Raw genomic sequence first — 17,378 nt, 5'->3', positions numbered from 1 at the left:
ATGGGATGAAGAGGGAGGGGGGAGGGGGGATCAGGATGGGGAACACATGTAAATCCATGGCTGATTCATGTCAATGTATGGCAAAACCCACTACAATATTGTAAAGTAATTAGCCTCCAACGAATGAAAATAAATGGAAAAAAAAAAAAACAACAACGGTTAGAGGCAAGGAATCAAACACAAATATTCAACACAGTGTAAAACAAAAACTCTCTCAGACAAAGATAAACAGGAAATTAATCATTAACAAACCTGCCTTTCAAAAAATGTTAAAAGAAATTCTTCAGGAAGAAATAAATGATTTATTTATTTACAGGTAAAAAAAACCTACTGAGCGTCCATAAAGAAAGCAAGAATTTTGGAGAAGGAAAAAAGAAGGTAAAGTAAAATATTTCATTGTTCTTATTCTTAAGGTTAAAAAAAAAAGCCTGCCTAATGACAATAATACCAGTGTACTGCGTGTTTTTAGGATATGACTAAGTGAAATGAATGGCGATAATACAGTAAGAGGCAGGAGGGATGAAGTGGAAATAGGCTAAATTAATGCTTCTGCACTACACATGAATCATGTTATTTGAAGGTAGGCTTAATTAGTTCAAAATGTATACTGAAAATTATAAAGAAACTTAAAAAATAAAACACAAGAAATGAAGTAAAATCGACTTGCTAAGACAAGTAGACAATAGGGAATTACTTAAAATACCCAATTAAAACAAAGGAAGACAGAGGGGAGCTAACAATAGGTTTATAAAATGTCATATCTTAAAAAAGTGGACTAATAACATCAGTTAGAGAATGGAAAATACTACATACATTTTTCAAAAGTATAATATGTTGTTTTCAAATGATAAGAGTGAGGAACAGATATATATGAAGAATGGAAATACACTCATGGTGGCTTAATAAAGGAAAAATAACTGTTGGAAAAAACAATATTTGAGCCAATAGGTATTATTTGAGACAGTAAATTTTATCACATCATAATACATGATTTATTTATATATTTTTATAGTTTTAAATATTTCTTTAAAGTCTTAAAAGGTAACAATAAAGTTTGTTGAAATTTGACAAATCTGTTTTTCAACACAACTCACACAATTAGATAAGAAATAAACAAATATAAGTATCAACTGAAAACATTTTAATTAAATGAAAGATTTTGATTGAAAAACATTCATAGAAATCAACAATATGAAACTATACATTTCCAAGCAAGAAGTCATGAATTATGTATGGAAAATAAAAAATGTATATTTGAAAATTATGAAAACAATTCTAAACTAATTTCAGTGATTCATTCATTAAAAATAGTATGAATGATAAAAGGCAGACATTTAATGTAGCTACATCAGTAAAGACAAGATCAGTAGATGTGCCTCCCTGATATATATTGGAGGCCCCCAATAACATAGAAGCCTGAGTGATGTAAACAGTCTACCTTTCAGCCTCAAGTGCTAGCAGTCGTTGTGCCTTAACTGCTTTAAAAATGCCTGATCACAACTGATTAAATAAGCTTCATTTCAAATATGACACCCGAGGCATGGCTTTGGTTACATAATAAGTTATTGCAACTATAAACTATTTAAAAAGAGAACAGATTCTTACTAAACCTGTGCAAGTAACCTTGTTGCCATGGAAATACAAACTCTCAACAAGTGATTCCAAATTCTAGAGTAGTTAGGTAGGAAAAAAAGGATAAATGGTTCATTTCTATTTACAATAGCATGGTCTACTACTGCTGTGAGTTATGGACAGTTTCAGAGAAAGGTGTCCCTTGTATTCAGAAAATAAAATGTTAAGACATCAACAGTGTTTGAAAAAAAAAAAGCTGTAGTCATCCCCTATTGATTCATTTATTTCTTTGTAATTAATTTTTGTTTCATTGGATCTTGGATTATTAATCTCATGGTCCCTTCTCAGTTGATGTTCTGGATATTCTGATTCAGACTAAGGGTATGGTCTTAAAACTACTTAAGTGATGTCCTAAGAAGCTATACCAAAGTACCTGGCACAGTGTTTCCAACAGGACTGTGAGACAGTTCTTCTTTGTTGAAGATGCCTTCTGGCAAGCAGCTGATTAACAAGCATTTTCATGGAAGCACCCCTGTAAAAACAAAACAAACAAACATCTACCTGAAAGTAGATATAACAAGACTCAGAGTGCTATACTTAAATTATGGCTGATGGTTATCAAAAGCAAAAGATCTGTTGAGAACTCATTGCAAGAATAATGCAGTTGACAAGGGAATTGTTTTCTATGGCATGTCAGTCCAAAAGTTTTAGACAAAATATTTATAAGTATGATTAACTATATTTTCAAAAGTGAATATATTAAATTTATAAAAATGGATAAGCATAATACTTAGAAAGAAAAATTTTTTAATGTAAAATATAGTAATTGTGAGACACAATATATCATTAATATATTAAATACATAGCATATATACATATATAGGCTTCCTTAGTTGCTCAGCAGTAAAAAAATATCCACCTGCAATACATGAGACTTGCAGAAGATGTGGGTTCAATCCCTAATTCAGGAAGATGCCCTGGAGTAGGAAATCACAACCCGCACCAGTATTCTTGCCTGGGAAATCCCATGAACAGAAGAAACTGCCAAGCTGCAGCCCTTAGAGTTGCAAAAAGTCGGACACAACTGAGCCACTAAACAACAGCAACATTGCTAGAATATACCAAGAATGTGTCATCAGATAAGGAAATTCAGTAAGATGGAGTAGGTCACACACACACATAAATATATTTGTTGGTATATTAATGAAGGTTCATATATTCACAGTTAAGTGATGTAAATTCACAGTTAAAAACTAATGGCCTAGAATATACTGGATTCAAAAAATAAAGTGATGATCAAGATAGTATTTTAAAAAATAATTAAATTTATAATTGATGACACTAAAATGTTGTTATGTAATTCGAGAAGCAGCATCAACACTTTGATAAATGGAAACATATTGAAAATGTAGAAACTGACATAACTCTAGTAACTTCCCAGATTCTTACCAACTGAGCTATCAGGGAAGCCCAGTAACTTCCCATGCAGCATAAAATTCTGAAATACTTATTTTACCAATCACATTTAACTTCAGAAAGGCTGAAGAGCACATATGAATTAATGAACACTCAAGAAACTTATCAATAATAATCATTAAAAAAACCCATATGCTACATGCATGCTCAATCATGTCTGACTCTATGCGACCTCATGAACTGCGACCTCAGGAACCTCCAGGCTCCACTGTCCATGGGATTATCCCAGCAAGAAAACTTATCAATAGTAACATATCAAATAAGTCTATTTCTATCATCTCTTTTTTTTTAAAAGTAAAAAATATCTTCTAATGCCCCAGGAGCTGGGAATTCTGAAAAAACAGTTTGGTCCAAAAGATACTATTTAGAATATGAATTAAATCTATGGCTGATTCATAGCAATGTATGACAAAACCCACTGAAAAAATAAATAAATAAATAAAGGAAAAAAAAAGAATATGAATTTGAAATGGCAAAATATTAAAATTTGTCAGGAAGTTCAAATATTTGATTCAATAAGAGCCTAGTTTATTAAAAACCAATTCTTAGCTACCTATTTAATGAAAATGACAACAAAAGATATTAAAAGTAAATATAGGAGGCAACATGATTGTAAAGAAATGAAGCTCATTCAAAAGCACGAGAAGTCTTTGCTTTCTCAAATAATATGATAAAGTCAACATAAAACACAGGAAATTAAACTAAGTCAAAAGATTATTGCATTTTATGCAGATTATTCCAAAGGTAAAGAAAAACCATTTATAAGCTTTTATTAAAATAAGATCAATAATCTGAGACTTTTTAAGAAAAAAATAATGGCACGAATATTTAATAATATTTAATACTAAAGTTCTCTTTGAAAATTTTATATACTCATCAAATCTTAGCCATCTTTGACCTAGAAGAATAAAAATCCATTTCCATGAATCCTGTACAACTTTATATATCCACTCAGGTTTGTTCTACAATTTTCTCTGACTCTGGGACAACCAGTCATTCTCTTTGGGGCAAAACTACTCCTTGTTTTTTATTTTTTCCCTTGACAAAAACACAAGAAAACCCACCATGTACTTTGCATATAAAATTGTTCCTTTCTGCTACTAACACTTCTATTCATATATATTATATATAACTTATAACCACAGTAGCTTCTTTCACAAGAAAACTTAGTTAGAAATGGATAATTGTGGACTGTCATACATCAGTATTTTACAGCAGACTGGAAAGCTTATGAATATACAATTCACATGTTTTTATAGACACATATGTCACCTATATTAAGATTACTGTAAGTAACATGAATAAGGACATGCACCAACCCAAATAAATGTAATCTATAAGAATAAGAGATAAAAAGTACATCATTTTTTAACATTACAAAGTTTGCAAACAGATGGTGCTTTTATATGCAATTATATATTGCAGTTTTACAAATAAATTTATAATTTTATGAAAGACTATTCAAAGCAGCTACTCTAAATTCTTATGAATTTGACATTATATTTTTAAATTCAGTTAATGGAAGATTTTCCAAGGCAATCTGAGTATAAAATATATTTACTCTTCTATTTAAGCTGTAATATTTTTGCTAAACCACATATAATTGTTATCTATTCAAAGTCAAATATCTGCAGATAGCTTTGGTATGAGAAAAACAGTTAACTACCAACTGCTTCATCTACCTTATCTGCAGGATTTACAAGTGTTTCTGTATTTTAAAATAATTATGTAAGAACCCTAAAAAACTATCAAAAATATTATTTTAAATAATTTTATTACTTCTTAAAAGTAAGCATGTGCATTTTTTAAAAGACTTCCATTAATTCATATTGTCACCAAGGTACAAATGAATCTCAAAGGAAATATTAGAATTAATTTTTTTCAAGTTTACTGCTGAGATGTTCACAAGCCATATCTAATAGTCTATCTTGGGGATAATTACTGTTAATGGGTATCCTAGGGAAATTATTGCCTGCTGCTGTGAATTAGGAGTGCCACAGGTGGTGTGCATCAATTGGAATGGGTTGGAAGAGAGTAGTAGTCTGAGCCAAAACTGCTTAAGCTTGATTTGTGGAATCATTGTTTCTGGATGCTTCAGACATAAATTGGCTACTTACAGCAAGGCCTTTTTTTTTTTCAAACACAACAAACTGGTGCATGTATAAAACAAAATACAGATTGACCATCATGTTTTTAATATGTGACAGTGAAATACCTTCAAGTTGTGAAAGAAACACACTTTAAGTCAGATTTCTGAGTGAATATAAACTGTTTTAAATTAAGGTTAACAATGGATATTACAAGTCTCTGGTTTATTTTATATAGATTTAAAATAATCATTAACAAATTGTATTAATTGGTTATTGGTATGTCCTCCTATTACATTTCAGGTATCCAGTACATTTATAAACAGCACTATTTGGCTCTATTATTTATCACCCTAGTTGAAGAAAAGGATTTATGATTTATCACCAGTAAATTGCCTTATTATGGTCTGATGGCTCACCATATATAAATACCTGGAGATTATTAATTGGCTTTTCTTTATAACAATACAATTATGATTATTTCAAATATTTCTAAATGAATTTGTCTTAATTCTATGATTATAAATTATTTTCAGAGAAAATATTTTAGATAAAATCAGGTCAGTCTACTAATTTAAAGTAAATAAATTTAAAATGCCAAATACAGTATCCCTATGATTGTTGATAACTTTACTTGAAATATAAAAATTTGAATTAGAAGAAATAATGAATACATACACCATAATATTAAAACTGAAAAACTGGAGTACCTATATACTGAAAAAAAAATAAAACAAAACAAAAAACTAGATAAGATGTTGATTCCCATTTACCTCTGCCATTATATCCAATCATGACAAATTAATGCAAAACTAGCTAAATTTTGAGGTCTAAGATAATTTTGGACTACTTTCCAAAGATAAACTTAAGTACATTTGTGAAAGGAAACTATTCCAAATGTGATTTAAATAAAAGAAAAATGAGAATGCTAGAACAAATTCATAGGGCTCAGCAAAAATTCAAAATAGAGGGAAGAAAAGGTTAAAATCCCATGAGTAATTTTACTGAATTGCTTCCCATGTTATTTGGTAAAACTGATATTTAATGAGTCATTTATGTGACCCACTTGTATGCTGGAAAATGAAAATATAATTCTTGCCATTCAAATAACTTGCTGTTAAAAATGTTCGATTATTTGAGATTAGTCTGAGTTGTATAAAGTCAAAATAGATGTAATAAAACCAAAATGCACTGAGATTTTTTAATAAGAAAAAACCCCAACTTTTTGAGACAATATTTTTTCATAGGGTAGTTAATGCAGTTTCTCAGAAGTGCTTAAAAGTACCACCTCAGCTATAACATGATTTAGTCAACATTAGTGAAAGATTTTGCAGGGATTAAACCCAAATCTTCTATATCTCCTGCATTGCAGGTGGATTCTTTAACACTGAGTCACTGAGGAAGGCTAAGGAAGGAACAAAAACTTTCAAAAGGATTTTTCTTTTTTTTATTGTAATGAGAACTTACAACCACCATGGGGTCTAATGGTAGTGTTCCTATGAAATAACTGTAAATGTTTCCATAAAAATAAATTATAAAAGGATAGTAGTAAGATAATTTTAAATAAATACTAATTTTTCAGAGTCCAGTTGGAAGGAAACCTTTCTGAGTATTTATTAATAACAAAGGGAATTTAATGCAGAGAATTACAGATGTGGTAGCTTAAGAAGGTGAGTCAGTGTTTATGAAGCAATTCAGACACAGAAGTCAGGATAATTCTTCAAATCTTAAGATGGAAGGACTGATAGAAGATGGAGTGTTACAAGAGCCCAGAAGCCAGAGACATCTGCAGAAGCTGAAGTCATGATAGACCTACCTGGAAGGAATTATGCTGTAGACCAAGTTCTTATATTGAAGTTCATATGAAAACCCAGATTCATATGTTGTATCCTAGTCTCCAATGCAGTAGTATTTGTGCGTGCAGGCTAAGTCGCTTCAGTCACGTCCAACTCTTTGCAACCCCATGGACTATAGCGCACCAGGCTCCTTTGTCCATGGGGTTCTCCAGGCAAAAATACTGGAGTGGCTTGCTATGCCCTTTGAACCCATGTCTCTTACGTCTCCTGCATTGGCAGGTGGGTTCTTTCCTGCTAGCACACCTGGGAAGCCCATTTGGAGATGGGGGCCTTTGAAAGATCATCAGGTCATGAGAATAGAGCCCTCACAAATGGGGTTAGTGTCCTCACAAAAGAATCCCAGAGACCACCCTTGCCTTTTTAGCCATGTGTGAACACAGGGAGAAGAGAGTCATGCATGAATCAGAAAGTGGGCTCTCACTAGATACTGAATTTGCTGATGCTTTGATTTTGGAATTCCCAGGCTTCAGAACTAAGAGAGATCATTGTTGTTTAAGCCACCAGACAGTGGTATTTTTATTATAGAGTACCCAACAGAGACAACCTACAACCACAGAACTTTCCCAGTTATTAATACTGCTAGAGATGCAATCAAAGGCAAAGAAGAACAGAGAAATCCATGGATACCCCCCTTCCTCATATTCCCCAACTTCCCACACTCGCTTTCCATTGACCTAACCCTGCCAGATGCCAGCTGAAATGTTGGTTCATCCTGAGATACAGCACAGAGTAGAAGGACAGGACTGTTATTGAGGAAAAAGAAACACAGCTCTAGCGGAGGTATAAAAACACACAATATTAGGAAGGCGAAAAAAAAATTTAGATAAGGTAATAAAGGCAAGCTTTTCTGAACAAAAGATATTAAGGTGATTCCTGTAAGGTTTTCCAATTTTTACTTAACTGTTCTTATATTGTTGGATTGGTTCAAAACTCTGGTCTCAGATACTGTGCTGTAGATGAAGCTAATTTTTTTTTCTTTCCTCAATTCCTTCCTCACATAGAATTGCTGAGTCAACTTACTAAGAATCTTTACATACATAATATAAAAGCATTTCAAAAAAAATTAGCAATTTACACTCCCAAAAATCTAAGAATATGTCAGATTTCTAAACCTTCAGTGACATTGGATATTTTTATCACTGATTTATATACGTGCAGTTCAGTTCAGTCACTCAGTCGTGTTCGACTCTTTGAGACCCCATGGACTGCAGTACGCCAGGCTTCCCTGTCCATCATCAACTCCCGGAGTTACCCAAACTCATGTCCACTGAGTTGGTGACGCCATCCAACCATCTCATCCTCTGTTATCCCCTTCTCCTCCTGCCTTCAGTCTTTCCCAGCATCAGGGTCTTTTCAGATGAGTCAGTTCTCTGCATCAGGTGGCCAAAGTATTGGAGTTTCAGCTTCAGCATCTGTCTTTCCAATGAATTGGAATATTTACAATTGAGAGCCAAACCCTACTCCAAGTATAGAAAATACCCTATGCCCATAGAAAATTGAAGACTCTATTAAAGACATATTTTAAAAAGTTGGAAATTCTACCTGTTTCAAGGTTCTGAAATAAGTTGGTTATAGGGTATTTATCCAGTTCTGAAATGAAAATGTTAAAGGACGGTCCTCCATAAAATGATGGTCCTAAGCTTTGATTATGAATTACTTCTAAAATTCACTCTAGAAAGGACATCTCTTTGGGGTTAGTTACAAAAGAATTCCCTGGAGGCAAAGAATGGTACCACTCTGACTTTTCCACTTTGTCACTATCAGTACAACTAGTATAGCATTATTAGTAATTTCTATTCAACATATTAGTGTTGGATTCCCTCTTATTAGAGGATGGCTAAGGATTTGATGAGACAAGCATTTATTTCCCTCAGCAGTGAAAGCTTTATGATTTGCTGGCTTCTGCAGATTTCACCAATAACTACAGTTGACCTTTATCTCAATGTAGCGCTCCCTATTCATCCGTAGTGAAATGTACCATGTTGGTAATCATTTTCTTTTGAAATCATTTTAGTTTGTCAAAAGGGCAGGTTTAAAGAGCAGGAACAATCCCCCTTAGAGTCTGTATAGATGGCCTTTCACACTATCCAACCTTTTACTTACAAAGGGCTCTTTAAACTCCAAGTTTCACACCACCTGCATCAAAGGAGTATGAAACAATGCCATCTGTCAGTCATTTCTTTCCAATGGTTGAAGGGACTCCCCATTATGAACTGCATGTTTGAAAATAAGCCTGCACAGATAATGTCACTAAAGTATGTACTTAAAAGGAATTTCCTAATAAATTTGTTGTATCATTTAGACAATATTCATGCCTAAATTGATAAAGCCAAATATATTAAGAGGGACAGAATGTGTTTTAAATTCAAAGGACATTCATTGCACCAATTTCCTAATTCAAAAATATTTTGTATTAAGGATAAATGTTTGTAGCTTCATTTTCAGTTTTTGATCATCGCATTGTACTTTTTCAAAAAATTTGAAATTTTTTATCTTAATGTAAGTTTATTCTCACTGTGAAAATAAGTACAATTACTTGGAGAAAATTTTACTACTAGGCAAAGGGGATGGGAGATAAAGCTTGTGTTGGGTTAGGGAAAGCTACTACATACTGTCTCTTTAAAATAGATTAAATAGAAAAAAATGGTAAAAATATAAATCCCATCCCTCAGATACTGTGTTCCTACTCATGTTCACCTAGAACAGTACCATTTCACTTGCTTTCATTAACTTACTTGTCAGATTTTGAAGAGTATGATTGAGGGTCCTGTCTCATATGTAGTATGATAATGAACTGAGATGGAATTTCACTTGGGGGCAAAGTAATATGCACAAATCAAGTCATGAAGTCAGAATGACCAGGTAAGTGTATGAAGTCATAGGGCCAGTTTAGGATCGACCACAGGACTATAGACACAAGCAGAGAAAAAAGGACCTTTATGAGTTTTAAAACATGAGTAGATGGACTGGGGCCCAATTTTACTAGTGTGAATTACACTCACTATATGAGAATTAGTGTAACTTTTAATTTTGTTGTTGTTGTTCAGTTGCTCCATCATGTCCGACTCTTTGCGACCTCATGGACTGCAGTACGCCAGGCTTCCCTGTCCACTATTTCCTAGAGCTTGCTCAAACTCACTTCCATTGAGTTGGTGATGCCATCCAACCATCTCATCCTCTGTTTTCCCCTTCTCCTGCTGCCCTCAATCTTTCCCAGCATCAGGGGCTTTTCTAATGAGTTGGCTCTTTACATCAGGTGGCAAGTATTGGAGCTTCAGCTTCAGCATCAGTACTCCCAATGAACTTTCAGCATTGGTTTCCTTTAGGATTGACTGGTTTGATCTCCTTACAATCCAAAGGACTCTCAAGAGTCTTCTCCAACACTAAAGTTTGAAAGCATCAATTCTTCGGCCTTCAGTTTTCTTTATGGTCCAACTCTCACATCCATACATGACTACTGGAAAAACCATAGCTTTGCCTTTAGGGCCTTTTGTCAGCAAAGTGACATCTCTGCTTTTTAGTGTGTGGTCTAGGTTTGTCATAGCTTATCTTCCAAGGAGCAAGCATCTATTAATTTCATAGCTGCAGTCACAGTCTGCAGTGATTTCAGAGCTCAAGAAAACTGTCTGTCACTGTTTCCACTTTTCCCCATCTATTTTCCAGGATGAACAGATAATTCTCTTTCATTCTGAGAATGCATTGACATATACAGTGTACGCTATGGATCCATAAATGTGCCATATGAACAGATCAGAAATTATACTTGGAAGTTTGAGAAACTTTTGAGAAAAACTTAAAAAATATTTTTATGTAAGTAACGACTTATAACGTATACATTTCATGTATACAGCATTATATTACCTCTTCAAGGTGCTTATGTCCAAAAGTTTTATTTCCATCTATCACTGTACACTTGACCCCTTTTACTCACTTCTCCCTCCACCTCTTTGATAACCAGTACTCTCTTTTCTATGTGTTAGTTTTTGTTTGGCTTTGGCTTGTCAATTTTATTTACTTTTTCAAATAATTACCTTAGTTTTATTGATATTTTATATTGTCTTTTTAGTAATTTATTTGTGCTCTGATTTTGTTTGCTTCTTCTACTAACTTTACACCACCTGTTATGTTTCTTGTTACTTTGGTTTAAGATTAGACTGTTCGAGATTTTCTTGTTTCTCAAGGTAGGATTTGGTAGGTTGCCATCTTCCCCCCCCCCCAGCTGTTTTTAAAATTGTCATTGACTTTTGACAATTTTAATATGTGTCATAAAGAATGTCTTTTTTTGCATCAAGGTAATTAGATGTTAACTTGCTGAATTTTTATATCTTTCCCAGGTTTGCACATTCTCAGTTACTATTTGTTAAAATAAACTCTCTGCTCTATTTCCCCTCCCTTCTCCCTCTAAGATACCCAGATATTCCCTTCCCTAAAAGTGTCAGAAAGACCTTGCAGATTTTCTTTATTTTTTTTTACTTATTTCTCTTTCTTCTACATATATCCTTTCTAGCTTTCTCTGCAAGCTCACTAGTTCTCTTTTACACAATATGCTCTATTTCCAATGCTTTCTAATAATGTATTCTTCATCTCCTTTATTAGTTACTCAGTTCCAGAATTTCTGTTTGGCTTTAGATTTTTAATCTCTTTGATAAATTTTCCCATTTGTTCATCAGTTTTATTCTGGTGCTCATTGAATTGCCGTTCTGTTTCCTTTCACTTACTGAGTTTCTTCATGACACATATTTTGAATTCCCTATCAGTTGCACTGTAGTATTCTGTGATTTTAAGTTTGGTGTCTGGAGAATTGTCCTTTTCTTGCTGTGATACAGTGTTACTGTGGTTCTTCATGGTTCTTGCTGAATTACTTCTCTGCTGGTGATCTGAAGTTTATGCTAGCAGTTGGAGTTTTTCTCTTGTTTTCCAGCAGATGGTGTGATAGCATAAGGTTTTAGTCTCTCTTAGCTGTGCTGTCTTTGGTTGGAGAGCGGCACTTCGCATCCACTCCTGTCTCTGTAAGAGGTGTGACTCCAGGTCTTCGCCATCACTTCTTGTCCTCGGGGGCTCTGGCTGTGTTGCTTCTCCCTGAGCCACTGTCGATTACCAGGACGGTGGGCTATATTCCCTGGCCTCCGGAATCCCCCGAGTTGCAGGCACAGTCTGCCACTGATTGTGGGGTAAGGGGGGTATTTGGAGGGGAGCCGGTGCTGTTCAGAAACTTCTACTGTGCCTGTTGTTTTAAGGTTTGAAGGCTCCACTACTGTGGATGGAGTTCAGGAGCCTGGGGGTGGGCATCTCAACATCTGAGCGGATGGGATCCCAGACTCCGTTGCCACCGCTGCCCTAGTTATCTGTGGCCGTGGGTGCCACAGAGGGTCGGGGGCCAGAGTCATGCGTGCTGCCTACCTGTTGCTCCTGGGTTCTCTAAAGCTGTGGGCTCGGTTGTCATGGTCAGAGGGACGGGACTGTGGGCACTTACTCAGTTGTTCCCTTGGTTGTGTTCCAATTCACTCATCTTTACAGGCACTGGTGTGTGGATTCTCCAGCATCCTGGTGTGTTGTGTAGAGGAACCTTTGTTAAGCTGTGGTTTTTTCTGTGTGTTTTTTTTTTTTTTTTACTGCTCATATATTGAAGAAATAGAAAAAGGTGGCTTTCCACTCTACACACTGCTGACTTCTTTCCTTAAGAAGAACTTCTCAAGTCAGTAAAGATGGAAATAGAAAATTCATTTACAATTAATTCATAAAAATCACGCCTTTTGAATGGAGTTTATAATACTGAATAATAACACTGTTTGGGATAAAGTCAAGTCATTCAAGTCTATAGTTTGTCAACAAAGATCACATAAGAATGAAGCACTCACTCTTTTTCAGCAACTCTACAGCCACATGAGGAAAAACATCACAGATGTAGAAATGTGCAACATAGTTTAACAATCACCATGTAGAAAATATGTATATAGAAAGTATAAAGAACAGTTGTCGAGTAACTAACCCCATTTTTATTGGTCATTCTCAAAAACACATTTGCACAGATACTCTAGAGTTGATTCCCCTTACGTTAAGCCAATATAAGTCAAATTGCAAAAATATGTTAGAAGTTACTTCCTGAGATTTCTAAGTAACCTCACTTAGATTTTGCACTATATTAATCCAGATCATATTGAACTTTATCTCTAATTCATCATGCTTAAATGAACCATCAGTTTCATATTTCAAAGTATTTAGTTGATCATCAGTAAATGTATTTACATGCAGATGTTTTAACTGTGAATAAATTAACCTAATAGAAAAAAATGTAAATCCTATGTATGTGACAGTAATAGTATTCTTGTGTAATAATTCATTTTTTATTAATATATTTATACATTCATTCCAAAATATTTGTTAGGCAGCTATCACATTATAAGCACTTTCTACAAGCTGAGTGCAAAAGAGAAATTGTCCCTGACTTTTGTGGAGTTCAGGTGTAAAGGGTAAAGTGCATAAAATAAGACACAAATAAATGTGTATCAACGCATATTTTGAAAGAGATTTATTAAAAACTTACTTTAATGTAAGTGAGGATGGAAAAATGTCCATCCTTTGTTCCTACAATGTCTTGGTTTTGGTATGCTTTACTGAGTAATCAGTCTAAAGAGGCTGAGATTAAATTCACTGAATTTGTTCATGCAGTATTAAATTAAGGCAAATATCAACAGGATTTCAAGAAACAGAATGTGGCCATACTACAATGTTGACTTCAACTCTTCCTCTCACATAGAGTTGCTGAATTTAGTAAATAAAAATACAGACTATCTATCTAATTTGGATTGCACATAACAGTTGGTTAATGTGAGTATGCACCATATGTTACACAGGACATACCTATGTGAAAAAAATTATTTGTTGTTTACCTGATATTCATATTTAAATAAACATCCTGTATTTTATCTGGTAAACTCATCCCCAGGGTCTCCAAACTAAAGTAGCTGCACAAATCACATATCATTTGGTCCTACCTTAGGAATCCAAGTGAATTTCTTTTTAAGTTTTTCCTATCAATCTTTATCTTGGTCCAGTGCATTAATCCAGTATATGTTAGCAATGCATAGACTTTTCCTTGGACTATAAGGAAATCTAGGGAAATTGTATCCTCTGTTAAAACCATGAACAGAAAATTAAGATTAACATGAATGAATTCTATGGCCAAGGTAAAGAGCATTAATCACTTCAGCCAAAGAAAGGTAAAAAAGTAGATCTATATTGGAGAGATCTCCGTACTTATTAAAGATTCTATTGTGATGCTTCTTTAAGTCCCTTATGACCATTCTGGAGGTGCAAGCTACCATGTTTTTCAAGGAAGGAAGGAAGTGATTGTCTGATTTCCAAACAAGAAATACAGACCCAGGAGTATTCATGATATCCCTGGAATGAGAGAATCAGTAAATTTGGAGAATGCCTAAGTGTTAGTGTTAATCATTCAGTTGTGTCCGATTCTTTGCAGTCCCGTAGACTGTAGCCCGCCAGGGTCCTCTGTCTGTGGGATTCTCCAGGCAAGAATACTGGAGAGGGTTGCCACTTCCTTCTCTAGGCAATCTGCTGAATCCAGGGTTTAAACCTGTGTCTCTCATGTCTCCTGCATTGCAGGTGGATTCTTTACCACTAAGCCACGAGAGCAGCTCTGGGGAACCCCTAAAGTGATATCAAATGATTCAGGAAAAATAGATTGGAAATACCTTACATAGGAACTTCCAGACAGGTGGTAGGCCTCAGAGATTCCTGTTCAGTTAATAATGGAGTCTGGTTCTTGGATTTAGAAAGCATGTATACTTTGTACTGTTTGCTCACATATTCAGCATGGCAATATTTGTTTGCCATGGAATGACATGCAAAGGAGTGTTCAGACAGGTGTCTTGTAGATGTGTAGAAACTCGGGCCATCACTTCCTGTTTGTGAGAGACTCCTTGAGAAGGCTAGGTCATATCATGATCAGAACTGTCTAGTAGGGGACGAAATACTTAGTGGTCACTATAATTTGAGGTACATGAAACACTGGAAATATTTCTCCAGATGTTTTCCTTAATAAGGGGCAATACACAAAGATCACTCATGCCCTCCCTCCCCTGTTTCTGTCAGGGTCTAAGATATTTCCTATCCATTGACAAGTTTGTTGTTCCCTCTCTAAATCACTAAATTTATTTCTCATTCAAATAGCTAATTTTTCACAATCATCCCCTACTTACACCTACATTTGGTCTGAATAGATCAGTTATGATTATTTGGAAGGGTGTTTCTGTAAATCATTCAGAGATCCATTGTGACTAGTGTAGGAGGAAAACTCAGTGAGCAGTGCACTCAAGATGCTATCTTCATGATCTAAGACCATTCAATCCACCAAGACAATCAGTAGAAGAACCAGAATTATGTTTGAACCTTGTAAGGCCCCTTTAGGCTGGGCTGCCACTAGTAAGATGTAGCAACCCGGCCAGTTTGGGGATGCTGTTAAATAAAAGGTTGCTATTAAATACATCCTATCCTAGACTGAAAATTTGGAATCCCAGATTTTCAAAACTGATTTAGATAACTCATCACCAATTTTGTTCTAATAAATAATTAGGAAGGAATCTGGAAATAAATTATTTCTGTGGACATCCAAATTAGATGACTAAACTACCTGACCTAGATATGTTAATTGAGTTCAAGTCAGGGTTCATTTTAGTTCCTTTTGAATCATGGAGCATGTCAGCTCCCTTGAAATCTTTGACCATGGTTGTGTTGTTTTTGCAGTGAAAGGCATGCACTGGTCAGATTGAAAGCAGCACTGGTTGCTAAAAGCATGACTTTTTCCTTTCAGGGCTATAATAATATGCCAGAGTTAACTGGTCAGACTGAACCAGTGACACTATAACCTAGAAAACAAGTCTGTAGCAATGAACTCTAAGAAAGTGTAAAAGTTCTGATGAAGTTTTCTGTCATGACTCAACAGGAACCATGTGCCATACAGTGTGGCCTCCAGAGCCACAGCAAGTGGCTCACAGATGAGAATCTAAGTGCTGTGTAAATAATTCTTATCTTCAGCCCTCCACCCCAAAAAACTTCCCCAGCCCTAGTGTTTAAATCAGACAAGAACTGAAGAAATGTTATAAAAATGTGACAGCAGGGGGGCGGTCCTAAGATGGCAAAGGAATAAGACAAGGAGACCACTTTCTCCCTCACAAATTCATCAAAAGATCATTTGAACGCTGAACAAATTCCACAAAATGACTTCTGAATGCTGGCAGAGGACAATACGCACCCAGAAAGGCAGCCCATTCTCTTTGAAAGGAGGTAGGACAAAATATAAAAGATAAAAAGAGAGACAAAAGAGTTAGGGAAGGAGATCGGTCCTGGGGAGGGAGTCATGAAGGAGGGGAAGTTTCCAAACACCAGGAAACCCTATCACTGGTGGGTCTGTGGGAAGTTTCAGAATCTCAGACGACAACATAACCGGGAGGGGAAAAAAAAAAAAAACCACAGATTACGCACCTAACCACAACTCCCTGAGAAGTAGCCCAGACGCTCACATCCGCCAGCAGTGAGCGGAAACTGAACAGGGAGGTGTGGACTGCATGCTTAGGGTAAGGACCAGACCAGAATGCCCTTAGGACAAGCTGAAGGAGCTAACATGAGACAACAACCCAAACTGTGGGATAGCCAAAGAGAGAAAGGGGGAAGAAAAAAAAAAAAGAGAGCGAGAGAGAGAACTTTCCCACGTAAAGCTCTAAGGCACAACCTGACCCACTCCCAAAACAAAGGACTAAGCGAATACCAGAGGAGAGCTAGCCAGCTGTGGACCGGCCCCTCCCCCAGCCAGAGGCAGAGAGACAGGTGGGTGACAGCCAAAGCCAGAAGGCGAGGGGCAATCTCGGCCCCAGAGATGGCACCCTCCACCAAACTGTGAGCAGGCTTCCAGTTGGTAACCAAGTCTTCCTGGGATCCTGGATGGTTGACAGCCACCTAGAGGGTCGCAGTCAGAGATCAGCTCCCTAGAGGAGACACATTGTACACCTGAGACTGCGCTACCACTGTGCACCCAGGAAACCAAGCAGCTGGGATGGGGGAGATGATAAGATGCACTGCACCTGGGGAGTGTGTACTCGCCAATCACCTGGTCGCCTGAGCTAGCTGCTCAGACCTGGGAAGGGCACAAAACGCAGGCCCAACCAAGCCTGTGACTTGGTGGAGTACCCGAGAACCTGAACCTGAGTGACTTAAACCTGGGAAGTGCACACAACCCAGGGCCCGCTTTAGGCAGTTACCCTGCAGAGCAACCTGGAGCCTGAGCAGTGTAGACCGGGAAAGCACACACGCCAAGAGTAGGGGCAAACCCAGTGTGGTCCAGACACTGTGAGCACTCCCCTCACAGGCCAGT

At 36.1% G+C, this 17,378-nt stretch overlaps 1 long non-coding RNA gene across 1 annotated transcript in view; it reads left to right on the top strand.

The window, feature by feature from the left end:
- Window positions 1–320: 320 nt before the first annotated feature.
- Window positions 321–17,378, top strand: part of LOC122687009 — a 79,449-nt gene continuing 62,391 nt past the window's right edge. Inside the window, exon 1 of the long non-coding RNA XR_006338980.1 lies at window positions 321–378. This is a non-coding gene — a long non-coding RNA (uncharacterized LOC122687009). The remainder of the gene's footprint in view (window positions 379–17,378) is intronic.

This window comes from Cervus elaphus, chromosome 30 (genome assembly GCF_910594005.1).
Source record: "Cervus elaphus chromosome 30, mCerEla1.1, whole genome shotgun sequence".
Taxonomy (NCBI): domain Eukaryota; kingdom Metazoa; phylum Chordata; class Mammalia; order Artiodactyla; family Cervidae; genus Cervus; species Cervus elaphus.
Note: the sequence above shows the minus strand (reverse complement) of the source record. Positions and strands in the feature narration are given on the sequence as shown.